General features: G+C 36.4%; 1 protein-coding gene across 2 annotated transcripts in view; it reads left to right on the top strand.

The window, feature by feature from the left end:
- Positions 1-14,914, top strand: part of AK5 (adenylate kinase 5) — a 94,952-nt gene that overhangs the window by 21,756 nt on the left and 58,282 nt on the right. The gene's annotated exons all lie outside the window — the stretch shown is intronic.

Genomic DNA, 14,914 nt, shown 5'->3' with positions numbered 1-14,914 from the left:
TATTGAGAAAGTATGTATTTTGTGACATTTCTATAGTCTTTTTGAATGCTCTTCCTACACAAAGCCTTCTTAGTTCTTGAGGGAATATGTGTCTTGCAGAGAAAGTGGCTGGGGCATCTGTCTAGAATTGGAAAGGAGGCCCTGTTGTTCGCATGTCTTATTAGAGCTGCTACAGTAGTGCAGCTGTTTTTCCTTCGTTGCAAAAAGAAGGATGCAGTAGTAAAGCTGAGCCCATGGAGTTACTGGCAATTTGATGCCCAGAGGATAAGGAGATCCTTTTCTGTAGATGATAAGAATACATATGGCATACCTCATTTCCATAGGATTTAATTGCATATAGAATATAGATTTCACAGACGTGACTAGGGTGGTGGGAATAACTGAGATAAAGGAGTAGCTAGGAAAGAAGTAGTAAAAATTTATTAAGAAATGGATTAAGCATGCATACTCCAGAGCAAGTAAGCAATTAAAAATTCCTACAAAAGGGCATTTTTAAAAACACATGACCTTGAAACAGGGGAAACATATGCTAAGTCCACATATAAAGCTACACACTACTACAGCAAGTTGTAAACTTTAACATTAAAAAAACTGTTATTTTGTCATCAGTCATCATTTGTTCTTTCACTTAGTGGTCAATTTATAGATTAGCATTATCTATTGAGTTTTGACATTCCTCTGACAACAGTTTGTTAACAGGTTCATTTTGTTGGAAATTATTTTGTCCAATGGGAAATCTAAGTGTGTTTCTCCAACTGCCTGTACAATTCCTTTAATCAATGGAGATAACAGATGTTTCTTACTCTGCCTTATCTTTGCTCGCACTGAAATATCCCCCTGCCTTCTTCATTGATGAACTTGAGCTTTCTTTTGTTTTTGAACAAAAATTAACAGTTTTTGATAGCCTTTCATCAGTGGAGAAGATAGTTTTCTCAAAGCCATAGGATCCAGGAGCCACTGCAGTATTCATCACGTTTTCCTCCAGGTGGAAGCCATATATTTTCAACTTGCCTTTACTAGTACATATCTGTATAATATACATGTAATATTAACACTTCTATGTACATTTGAAGCACTTGTGCACATTATTTCCCTACAGGAGGAGGAAGCAAGAAAGAAAATCACATTTATCCTGCTGATTATAATGTTGAACTTGGAAGGCACTGAAATGTTATGTGGATGAGAGCAGTGTAAGATCTTGAACAACATAAAACAGAATTTCACTAGCCTAATTTCTGGAGGAATTAATCCTTAGGGCAAGGTCAGGGAAGGTTGATGTTGATCAGTGGAAAACAGAAAGATATTTTTTTTTAAGCCTCTACCTGCTCCTTATCACAGCTATTCAAAGCTCTGAATTTTAGACACTCCTACCCAGCATCACGATTCTATTCAGGGAAAAAAAAGAGGATGATTTAGAGAGAATTATAACTCTAGGACTACAACTCAACTTTTAAGCATCTAGTTAAATATTTTGTTCTCCATCAATAAAAAGCCCAAAAGAGAGAAAAGAAAAATTTACTAAAATGTGACTACATGAGATTAATGAGCAGACATCTGACACAATCATTGTCTGCTGTTAAACACTATATGAGCAGGCAAATAAAAATCTAAATTCCTAGAGACTATGAATTTATCTTCTCCAACAGATATTTCACACTGTATTTGACATATTTTGATTAAGTTAATAGAATTAAAAAAACACATTTGTCTTGTTTCAGATCTTTTTGCTTATGTTGCTTAGGTTTTTTTCTTTGCCTTCATCTCCCCACCCCACCCTTAGCCTTTGCTAGTGTTATACGGTATGTATCTTATATTTCTTTACTTCTTCGCTGCTTTCTACACCTTATTTTTACAGTCTGTGCATGGCATCCCTGCCCTCAGAGTCTGATCCTAGTTTCTGTTTTCAAGGAAAAAATGAGGGCCCCACCTACAATACTTCTAAGAAACAGGAAGGTATAACTGTTCTTTCTGAAGAGCTCCTTCTTTGGAATAATGAAGTTGGAATATCTAAGATTATGGACTGTTGTTCAAATTTAACAGATCGGAAACAGCATTATTAATAAGAAAAAGAAGTAAATATATGATATTTTCATGAACACGTAAAATCTGTGTTTGAAATTCTGTTTAGCAATGTGTCGGTAAGTCTACCATCAAAACCTGACTTTACTAAGTCAAATGCCATTTCTGAAGATAACAATAGTAATAGATATCACAATATTGGACATGGAGTATGTAAATAGATGCATACATTGACATTTATTGAACCAGAAACTTCTTAAAAATCTTTTAACATTACATACTATCAAGACAATAGCTAAGTCACAAAATACCAGAGGAAAAAATGTTACTGTTAAATTAAATTTTAAAAGGGAGAAAACGCAATAGCCGAGATGATCTGCAAGTACTCTACTGTTTAGCAGGGGACTTCAGTTCTGAACACAGTTTAATTTATTCCTGTATCCTTCCTGCCACCTAGAAATTATTTAGATTAATATTTTAGAGTATTGTTTATTTGGTTTCAGGTGCTGACATGACAATTGGTACATGTACACAGCCATGCCCCATAAACCAAGGCTACTACTGAGGTATGGCCATGAGTAGAGAACCCCAGAATAAAAGTGTCTGTGTCTATAAACTTCTAGACATTGATTGCCATTCCATTAAAAATACTTACGTGGTTCATACCATTCACCTATTAGAATAATTGCTAGGTACTTTGTTATGTTGGCTACAGAATTTCTAAAGATGAAAATTCCATCACTGGAAGCAGTATGGTATCATTTCACCTTCTAACGCTGACTTATAAGGGTTTCCCTCTGTTTTTTTAAAAGAAGTTAATAATGAAACAAATAAATAAATACAGAGAAAAAAAAATCAAAACCCTAAGGAACTAGTGTGTTTTAATGCCTTTAATGTGGTTGCTGTCCAGACAGAGAGCTACTTTGATCTCAAAAAGTGTGGTGTGATACAAATAATAAAAGGTTAATGCTCCTCCCCTCCACCTCTGGCACCCCAGCCTAGACAAACTCTATCTCAGGATAAAGATGATTTGGGATAGCTAAAGGTCTAGTCTAGCATGTTATTGCTGTCTGGTTAGAACTTGCTTTTAAAGAAAATTACTATTACAAGAGTTTCTTAAGAATCAATTGAAAAAAGAGCTGAAAATGGTTTCTTTGTGTTAAAATACATTTCTCTTCTGGACTTTATATTGATGTTTCATCATTAGTAGACCTACTGCTATGAACTACCTTAAGAACTCTAGGGGAAGGCTCAAAAATCACATTCTTTGACCTTTGAATAAACTGCTCTAATGGAAAATTTTCCTAACTAGAAAACTTTTTCATATACACCCCAACAGACATAATTCATCCTAATGCAGGGAAGTTTAGAGAACACAAAAATACATATGGTAAACCATAATGAACAAACCAGTCTAGCACTTCCATCTTGATGTCCCTAAGTCTAAGTGACTAACAAAATCTCCCACAGAAAGCAGCCTCTGTGTACAAGACATGGCTCTGTCCACTCAAGTGACTCAGTTAAGTTCGCAGCCCTAAGGAGGGGCTCTATTCTAGAGAGAAGGGAATTCAGAGGACAGCAGACAGAACCCCCTCACACTCCCCCACCCCAAGATCACTTTCTTTGAACACCTGCTATGAAAAATGCCAGATGTACCCTTTTTACTGCTAATTTAGTGCATAAAATGCATGTAAAAATGATGGGTACTTACTTTTATAAAATTAGGCCAGTGGTAGCAATCAGTCATGTTGAGTAAAGTAATAACTTTGGCCATGTTGTGGTCACTGCTGTTGTGATTTTATCAGCGGAAAAAAGGAAGACAGCAAGATAATGTGAAGTGCTTAGAATATGTATCTCCAAATAACCTTTACTAGTGATCTGTATCAAACCAAAGCTAATTGTAGGAAGATGGTAGGATAGGGGAGAAGTTGGGTAAAAAGGAAAAGCAATCCAGCTTCAAGTCTCTACTTTGCCTTGTTCAGATATGCACTTTAAATCTCTGCTGTTCCCACCCCAGTGATACCCATCACCCAGCTCCTGGTTATTTTGAGAAGGATGTTTAAGTCTTTACTTTATCTGGACTTTTATCTGGTACACATATATCTGTATATATTATAATATTATTATTTATGATAATTCTGTGTAAGCATAGTACTTCAGTGTCAACCTTGTTATGTTAATAAGCGTGTGTGTGTTCTAAAAAAAGAAGAAAAATACAAGACTGGCTTTAGTGAGACAGAAGTGCTAAACATTAAGAGAAGGCTATAGTCCTTATTTAAACAGTCAGGACAGGACAGCATCCAGTGGCAGAAAATGCTGATTTCATCCATGTCTTCATTGTCTCACTTGTCTGTTTAGGGAATCTACCATGCCTATGAAAAACATTAAAATGACTTTCAGATTAGTCAGAGAAATGAAGAGAAACCAGAAAAAGCAGCTGAAGCTTTTTTTTTTTAAGCACAAATTTAGAAGTTAAATAGTTGCGGTGAAGGAAATAGCTTATATAGCTGTCTGTCCTCATTAGCATCAAACAAGCCTAATGGCTGTCAACTGTCACAGAAAAAATTCCCCATGGAACAGCATTATATAAATTTTTCTCTTGATTTGTTTATAAAAAGATTTTTGCTACAGCATTGCACGCTGACATGAACTTTAGCTACAGGCTGAGACTTACCAATACACTGATGAAAGTATCAGTCATAATCAGTTTCTAAAGTCTCTGTGCTATCATATAACTGTCCAACGTGAGGTTTTGGTTTGGTCTTTTTTGTTGTTTTGCTTATTTCTTTCTTTAGCTCTGAATGCTGAGTTCAAAGGACTTTCAATTACGCATTTCCCTTTAATTGCCCCTCTTCTCTCTGAGAAAAGTGGGTCCTGCAGTCCTGCCAGCAACTCTCAGGGTCAAGCCAGATCTTATCGATAGGAAATGGTAAGCAAAGGCATGATCTGAACCTCCACCCAGCTCTGCGAATCTTCTCCTCAGTGAAGGCACTTGCATCTCTTTTGGCAAAAAGCAGGCTGACTCGCTGCTCTCATTTTTGTGGTAGTGGTGCTTGCTCTCATCCGTGCAGTTTTGCATTAAATAATCCTTAAAAAGTAAAGTAAAAATAAAATTCCCACACTCCCTTCCCTGAAATATTTCCAGGAATAGAGACTGTTAGCCACCACCTCCCCCGCATGCTCTCACTTCTCCACCAGAGGCTCAGGATCTCATTTATATGCCATTTTATATGCCATCTGATGCCTTGTATCTTGCATTTTTGACAGCAAAGTAATACAAATTTGGCAGGGATAGTTTCACTTGAACCTAGCCTTGTCCGTATCCAAGCATAACCCTTCTCCCCACAAGTCATAAATGTGACTTTGAAGTTGCTGTGCTTTGTAGAGGGCACTGAGTTGAGGATTCCCACTGATTGTCTACCAATATATCCTCAATTATCTCTCAATTGTTTTAACAATACAGCAGTCATGAGTGCAGTCTTGCAGGAACATGTTAGATGTGCTTTCAACATGACTGCTACACTGGCTTTTCAGGGTACTTCTGGTTTCTTGGGCACGATCACCTGGGGGTGGGAAGAAGAAATCAGATAGTTCTGAGTGTTAGCAGGAGCCAAACTTCACAATGTTTAAGGAACTTTTCAAATCAAACAAAGAACACAGGCAGCTCTTTGTGGGACCCTCGAGATCATAGGTTTTGTTTGTAATTTGGGAGTTTTCCGGTGTTTTGCTGCGTAGTTCCCAAATCTTTATCTGGCTCCATGAATGCATATGCTTATATAACCCCAGGAAACATTTCTATGCAGGGAAAATGAGATGTGGGACGGAAAGAATTACAATCACTTTCATTTTCATTTTTATTTTTCTGCTGATTCAGAGCAATGAAACAGAAGTTGAAGTTTGGAACAGGTAATCAGATCTCAGCATACACAGACAGTCACCTAGCTGTCATTGCAGATTAAGGGTCTGTGTGTTTCTCCTATGTCTGGTAGCTCTTTTGCAGAAAAACCAGGACACAAGCGCAAGCCTCCCTCTGTAACTGTTTTCCGTGGAACTGCTGAACTAGAGCATGATTACACATGCTGTCATCACTGCTGGGTTTTACATTTTGTCTCAGCACTCTTCAAGTATTACTACTTTGTGAGATATTTGAAGAACATACCAAAGAACATATATAAATGAAATGTACGTAGAAATGTGCCTAAGCAAACCATTTATAAACATATGCACTTTGTGTATGGGAGAAACGAGTCATTTGAGCATATGTGGAAGCATGTGCACCATACACACTTCCGAAGCTTCAAAATATTTTCAGCCTCTGATTATATGATTTATGTCAGCAAGTTCAGTATACCAGAAACACTAATGTCTGCCAGAGAACGACCAAGCTTGGAAACTTGCCATCTGTGTATGCGCAAGTGTGCAGAAAAAACTGGAGGGTGGAAATTCTTTGCTGGGGGCACAGCATTGGTGCAGCACTCTGTTCTTTTCTAACTTTGGAAGCATAATGATTTAAATAAATACACGCTTTCTGAAATCTTGCCCTGCACCCTGTGACCCCTGGTAGCTTCAGTGAAGTAGACTTTGAAAAAAAGAAATAAACTTTGAAAAGTCTGTCTCCAGAGTTAGCTGTGGTCCAGACTGATTTAGGAACACAAAACAGAGAGAGGGAATGCTTTTTTTTTGACAGCCATGCTGCCCCAGATTTTATCCATTTCTGGCACTGTGAAAGCTGATACATTTAAAATTAACTGGGTTGTTTTTACAGATGTAAAACTAAATCTAAGTAATTAAGCCAAGTTATCATGCAGAGAAATGAACTGTAAGAGATATTTAAAATATCATGCTCTATATATTCTTCAAGTCATCTTAAACCGTTCATCTTAAGGTAATTAAACTGTGTCCTTTGGGTGAATGTTTGCTTCTAATTTCCTGTTTGTAGTTAAAATGATGCTTAAAGAAGATCAATTTTTCATATTTAGAGGAGCCTCATATTAAGAAATCAGCTTGGAAAAAGTACTTCGTCTCTGGGAAGTCCTTTTGCATTGGATCAGGAATACCTGGCACCCGTGTGCAAATTTTCCTATATTAAAATGCATCTAATTTTGTGATGATCCTGCAGAAGATCCAAAGCTCCATTTCAGCCACGCCTTTCTGTAAATGTTAAAATACCACTTTCTTACCAAAAGTTCAATTAGTGATTTTGAGCTCCGATTACCACTGGTGGACTTCCCTGTGAAAAATTTATATTCAACGAATTCCCAATTTTATGGCAAAACCCTTTTGCTGACATTTGATTGATGGAAGAATTTTTGGATATTAGCTTAGGAGAGTTGCTACACCTACAGAGTCCTCTCCCTAACAAGCTCTCACTCTCACAGTCCTGTTATAATGTAACTGCATTAGCTGGCTTGAGCTCTACAATTCTGGTGTTTAACTTCTTTATTTCCCGAATCATAAGTTGGTAGCATTAGCTTCTGTGAAATATTTTTATTTCTTTATGCACTAGGCAACTACTTGTTCTGATATCAACCATAGTCAGTTTGGATTCAAATGGGTGAAATGAAACTGAGTTGACAGATAATATCATCCTATGATTGTTCGAGCATTTGCTCATGTTCCTCCTTTCCTGTAGATTCACTACATGAAAAAGAGAGGAGACGTGAAAGATTTCCCTTTCTTATCTTCCATACGTCATGAAGATAAACTTATTAATAGTTGTGAATGCTCAGGTACTGTAATGATGGCAGCCATTGAGGTATCAAAATGGAGAAGCTCAGACTATCAACAGAAAGTCTGATACAGTTATTTTCTGGACCACTGTGGCATTTTTCTCTAGCATTCTGGAGTCTTATTTCAGCATTTAGGTTCAGCACAAGACATGGTTAGATGCAGCTGCAGTGTTGGTGAAGAACTGAGAAAGCTGAAAAGCTACTCCTCTGTTATCTGAATCAGGGAACACAACACACTAGGCAGGACTAGTGTCAGAACTGTAGCCTTCCCCTAATACATCTTCCCCTGTGCAGAAGATTCTTTTGAATGCTTCCTCTTTCAAGGATTTTTTTTTTTCTAATGCGACTAAGGAACAACTACCAAACAGTACATTCAAGAACTGTTTGAAATACTTCAGAATTAGGAAACACTGCTATTGCGTTAACTCAGCACTTCATTGAAGTAACATATCCCGCATCCTAAATTCACTGATACCTACATCAGGTAACCACCAATACGGCTGTTTTGCTCCGGGTAACTGCAGTTACATCTTTTAAAGTTAGCACCTACATCTCTGCGCAGTATTGCCTTGTGTCACATAGACATTAGCTAAATTTCTTGGCAAAGAATCTCTTGTGAGTACTACAACTAAGCATATGTTTCCTTTATACTCCAGCACAATTATCATCCTTCCTATTCCCCGAGTTAGCATTTGTACCATCCCATCTGAACACGACTGAAATTTGTTTCTTTAATGGCCAGTGAATAGAACTATCTGTTCACTTTGTTGTCACCACGCCAAATTCTGCAATTCAGTAGTGTATTTAAATAATAAAATGGGAAGACAAACCTCACAAAACATCACTGGAGCACTGCAATCACAGTTATCATTGTAATATTTTGTGAAGGAAGATCTGTTGTTTCCATTCATGATGGTTAATCTCTTCTTGCACCAATAACTCAACAACACGGTCATTCATGCCAGCCATGACATAGCAAATAGAGATCTGAATGTGTAAAATGTGGCATCTTTTCACCGTAACCTGTTATGATCGGTCTGTTATATATCAAGAATTTTTCATACATATATTACCCCTTGATCCATTTTGTTAAAAATATTTTTTAGGCAGATCTTAACATATTTTCTTTATGTCCTCCACTGGCTTTCTCCTCCCACTTTTGACCACAATGTCAAACCAGCACTGCAAAATTCTCTGCCCTATCTAACGTCTCAGGTCTTCTCCTGTATTCTACCATCCATTGTGTTTTGGTAATAATACACTTTTTGTAATGCCTATGTCATCTCCCTCCCCTGCCACTGCAAGATGCCAATTAGGCAATTTAAAAATACTCTTTTCACAAGTTTCCTGCCGTGTCCCGCCTTCTGTGCTCCTTTGGTCTTCTCTACTTGAAAAGAACAGACTTGCGTATAAGTGCAGAGTCCTGACAGAGACGGATCTCAGAATGTGGGCAATACAGTTTTTATTCAAGTTGCTTATTAAATTTGTCAGTCTATAACATTGAAAAAAGTTTCAGTAATACTTTTTGTATTCCAAGTCTCATCCCACAAATTTTGCTATATAGATTCTACCTATTTCACTTATACCCAGAACAGCTCATTTCTGTGTTTGTGTTTTGTTTTGTTTAGAATATTATCACAGTTCTCTGCTCTCCTTCAGGCTACGTCTGCTGTAATGGCTATTAAAGGTTTTGTGGGTACTTCAGCTTCCATCTCTGACCCTGTTCATGGGGTACAAGACACATATGAGTTCCATTCCTGTACTGTGAACAGAATCTTTTCTTCATCTATGTAATTCCTGTTCTCTCATATCTCTTGTACTTTAGAAAGAGGGCCAGGAGCTGTGTGAATTCTGAAATCAGTTTGGTTTTGGTTCTGAGAACTGTTCGTTATACCCTTGAACTACAGGCAGGAGACCACCCCTTAGAAAATCCCTACATTTAATAAAGAATAACTTACACAGATCTGGATATTCTCTCACAGTTTAGGTTAGGACTTGGTAACAGAAACCATGTCAGTATTTCTTGGAAAGATGTCTCTACTCAAACCCTTAGCTTTACAATTAGCCGTGATAGAAATAACTTCCAAGGGAATTTGATAGCTTCTTGTTAAGGGTGCACAACAGTTTGTGATAACCCCATTCTGATAACATACTTTGCAAATATTAATTATTATTTGAGTTACAAGCAAATTATGCTTGCTCTTTCTACAATGAGCAAAGTTCAAGCAAAATTATAAAATTCCTTTTTTTTCCCGTAAATTGCACAAGCATGGTGAACTTTGCTGATACAAAAAAACAATAAAAATAAATGTGCCCTAGAAAAAGATTTACTAGAAAATGACAAACATTTGAGGCTTGAAACTAGACCTAAATCTAATCTTCATCTAGTGCATGATTTGGCTTGAGGATAAAAAAAGGACAAATAAAGAAGCCTTAAGCAGGGATAGAAGCTTGCAATAACAAGTTTTTCACTGGAATAAGGATGGGACATAAGTATGTAGAGAGTCACTCTCTACCTCAGTGATTATTTATGATTTATGTATTTACAAAAGCAATGTAGCTCTGAGAGGAGAGTATGCAGGAAACCTGCAAAATAAATCATAGGCAAGTGTCCAAGATCCTCACTATATGAGGCAAAAGAGTGCTTGAGTTCACATCAGTCAATCTGTTAAAAATTAGCTGGTGTGAAAAATCAATTACTTGCACAGCCAATGTATATAAAGGGGCTCTCCGTACAATCTTGCTTTCCACACTGGAAGAAGGGGGATTTTGACAACATCCCAAGACCCAGAGGAGGTCTATTAATGGAAGTGGGAATAAGTTTGTTCAGTGTAGACTGGACAACACAGACTTTCCTTTGACAGGGGATTTGTAATTAGTCAGTCCCTCTACCCCCGGTGTAATTTTAACACAGGGTAAGCTCTACAAATAATTACAATCTGCCTCTAAGTGCTTTTTCCTCTTTTACAGTATAGACTAGTCTCAGCACCACTGGAATCAGATGAGAGCCTTCTGGAAGCTAGAACAGTGACTTTCAAAAATAACTGGGAGCTAGATCGCTACAGCCCAAGCTAAAAAAAAACTTGTACACTTTCCTCCGTGGCAGTAATGATCATATGGGATGCAGTCACCAATTCGTCCCTGCAGCAATGCCTTCCCAAAGCACTTGAACACCTACGTGTAACTATCTGACACTTCCCACACCACCCTCCCCCAGGAAAAGACAATGAACTTCTGTTATAAATTTCACTGCTACACGAGGTTAATTGCACAAAGATACCCTTCTACTTCAATTTGTTTTCTTTTGGAAAATAACTCAAATATGCAACAACTTTGTTGTAGAACACCATGTTTTCAGTGTGTTGTTTACTCTGTAGATCGAATGCAGTGGTATGCTTTACACTGAAAATTTGTATTTAACGAAAGTGGCTTATGAAATGATGATAATTAGAAAAGTCCCAAGCAGAAAGACTAAAACCAGGGGAACTTCTCCATCATCATCTCTCGTGGTATTTGAGCCAGGGACAAATATCACAAATGTTATTTTCAGAATTAAGTACAGTTGTCAGAACCTATTTTTCATAACTTATTTACTGACTTGTAATTTCATAAGTCCAAAAAAAAAAAAGAGAGAGAGAGAATGAAACCAACTAATAGTCTGATTTTAGAAGCTCCATGTTGCTCTTATGAAAAACAAGCGATGAAAACTCAGAGGACTCTGTTCACATCATCTCCCACACATTCAAGGTGCTGCAACACACTTCAGAATTGCTGACTGGAAGGTTTTTACTGCATAGCTACGTACATAAAGAAATTCACAGTAAAAGCAAAGAATTTTAATTCAACAACTGCCTGTTAGTGCAGGTGCTGGGATCATAAGCATCTGCCAATGCTCTGTTTTAAGAAAGAAGTGGCTAGATTGCCTCAGTTTTGTGGTATCACTGCTGGCTTGTTCAGGCATCGGTTTTTCACAGTATACGTTTGAGACCAGATCACTGTTTACAACTCTGCTATGGAGAGCTGGGAGCCTCGATCCCACTAATTGAAAGCTGAAGCAAAATAAATGCTGGCTAAAATTTAGATATCCAAGTTTTACATAGGCACATATACTGTGTTACATATACTGTGTTACTCCCAGTCGTTTAAATCAGCACTGGATATTACTCTAGAAATCAAACTTAGAGCTCAAAACAGCAGTTGTGAGTTTTATGCACACACAACTGGCAAGATATTTTTTGTCTATATTACCCCAAAAGGACAGGTTAAGTGATTTTAGTCCTCCTTTCCAACCTTAAAATTTATTAATCTAAGTTCTTTTTCTGAAAGCCTGCTTCTGCATACTTAGGGCTGTTCATTTCATACAGTTGTCAATACTTTTCTTGAAGGCAATACAATAATCCTAAAGCTTGTTTGCCTCCTTTTATTTGTGAATTTTTTGTGTCAACTATTTGCAAGTAAATATAAAATAATGCAAAATTGTATCAGTTTATAATGGCAGGGATCAGTACTATCATCTCACCCATGAATCTATGACAGGCTTTTGAAGCTCTATGTTCAACAATTGATACAACGTGAACATCTAACCCTTATTCATTTGCAACAACACACTTCTAAGAAGGGCAAATGAGGAAAATGTATCACCTTACACTCATTATTTATGAGTCAAATGTTTTGTGTCATAGAAACAAAGACTGAGGAAAAGTCAAAAGAAAGTGGCACACTTTACAAGTGAATGTTTCTTCTTTCATTCTTTTACATTCCTGTTCTGCTTCAGTTGATCCTTCTGCTGTCTGCAGTAATGTTTAGTAAAACAGCATCTTTTTGAGATGGATTACGCATTCAGGACAAAACAATAATAATAAAATGTGATGTATGCAGTTCCTATTCTATGTCATATAAAAAAAAATGATACAGAACAATTTGTTTTCATCAGTGCAATTCCAGAAAGAGAAAATGAAATGTGCATGTCCTCAAAAATACATAAAATTGATCTTGTGCTTTCCCACTGTTGTCAAAAGGAGTTTTGTCACTAATTTTGTTCTGAGCAAATCTAGTCACCGGGTGGCCAAAAATACCGTCTACAGATGAGCATTGAAATGTGTCATTTAAGCTTCATAATATGTTCATAATACAGAGGTACAGACAGGGAAGAAATAATTGATTTGTGTTACCTGAATGTTTCCAGTAATTGGAAACATCCTTTGGATGGGGATGTCATTCTCACTCAGAGGATAATATGCCCATCCTGCTGTCAGTTTTAGGTTTTTTGTTCTATCTGAATTTTCTGAAGGAGAAAATAATAGGAAAGCAAGTTGTGTAGAAACATGTAATAAAGGAAGGCAGCCAGAAACAAAACCTCGGCAAAGCCTGAAGACGTTTCATCACAGGATGTGACAATTTTCCTCTCTAACAGGCTAAAGTTGGATATTGTTACAAGTACAGAGAACTATTGTTTCAACTTTACATTTTGAAAACTAGTTTTAAGAACTAGTATCTAAACTAGCTTGAAGACTCTGAAAATCTTGTCTTTGCTCTACAAATTATCACAAGTTTACTTTCAGAGTGAGTCAAGTATTGATGCTGCTTAGATATTCATTGGACAGGGCTGTGGCCATTAGAATGAAAAAGTAATTTACAATGTTTGATATAATATTCAATATAAAAAGTTATGAGATGTAGTAATATTTATTATATGCAAAAGGAGGGAACTGGAATTGTATTAATGACTACTAATTATTGCAGTAGGATACTGCTGGTGAGAACCACTGACTGAATTTGACTATCTGCACTGTGCAGTGCCTTATAACGTAACACTCAAAAGGGGACAGGTAGCCAAAGAATGCCAGAAAACTCAGTTAATGAAAAAGGTTCAGGATAAGGTCATCTGAAATTATTTCTTATTTAAAAAGACTTTTACTGTCAGATTATCCAAGTTAGTCTAGCTAGAACTTCTTTAAAAAAGTTATAGAAAAGAGACAAGTATTTAAAATACTTCATTTTCTATTTCAATTTAGCTTAAACCATGTAAAGAAAAATGAGAACCTAAAATCCCCCCAAATAATCCCTTTTGTAAGCAAACAAGCAAACAGGACGTGTTCTCACACTTCTTTTTTCCATTTTAAGCAATTTCACTCCAAAAGTAAAGAAATCCTAATTTTCTTGAATGTCTTTTGTTTCATTTTGTTTCATGTTTTCTTATGCAGAAAAAAATGAAAGATGCCTGTAAGCCTAGTACGAGATGAATTGAAACTGTCACACAGCTTAATACTAAGCTTGTAAATTCCATCTTAACATTACCTTCACCACTGCATGTTTTTGAAATAAATTCTAAATTGCTTGTACCGATTCACATTGCTACTTTTCAAAATATCTTGACAATACAAGCTATAGATAATTTATAATTTGTCATATACAAATTTGTCATCTCATTTCTTATATATCTTCTGTGTCTAAGAAGCATGTAAGAATACCCATTTACACTTGGAGTTGCTTTTACAGAGTTTCTGTGAGCTTATACTGAAGTAATTTTTAATTGTTAACACAAACATACATTAATTCTTAGCCATAATCGTATGGCGGCTGTTCATCAGGTGTTTCGACATACAAAATACAATCAAATCAAGAATTTCTCCCAAAGTCTATCCTGAATACAAATCTATCTATCCTGTTTTTCAGGGTCCATAAGCATGCCAGAGCCTATGACATTCGCTCTTTCTTGATAACATGGATGGTTTTAATAATATTTTTATTAATAATACATTTTTAACAAGGAAGGAAAGACAAATGTGAATTTTAAAAAATTATTATATAAAGGCAAATCAAAAACAATGGATAATTGTTAAATGTTCCAAATAGCTAGCATTTCTACTCGCCATTTGAATTCAAGTCAGGACTACAACAATGGTGAGGGCTGAAAGGAAGAGATGCACCTTTTGTGAACTTGGAGCTGCCACATTACAAAAGCAAACTCATCAAAAACAGTTACAGCAGTTTTTAAGGTATAAATATTCAATATAGGTTATTTGGCTTGTTTTTGCAATAAATTAGTGATATCTCAAGAACCTATCAATACTATGGTAATTAGATCTCAAGTGTTAGAGTTTCAGGTGTTCTATAATTCACTTAGCTCAAATGACAGCCAAAGAAAGTTAAGAAATCATATTTAC

Source organism: Anser anser (assembly GCF_964211835.1).
Source record: "Anser anser genome assembly, chromosome: 8".
Classification (NCBI taxonomy): Eukaryota; Metazoa; Chordata; class Aves; order Anseriformes; family Anatidae; genus Anser; species Anser anser.
This window is presented reverse-complemented; position numbering and strand designations above follow the sequence as displayed.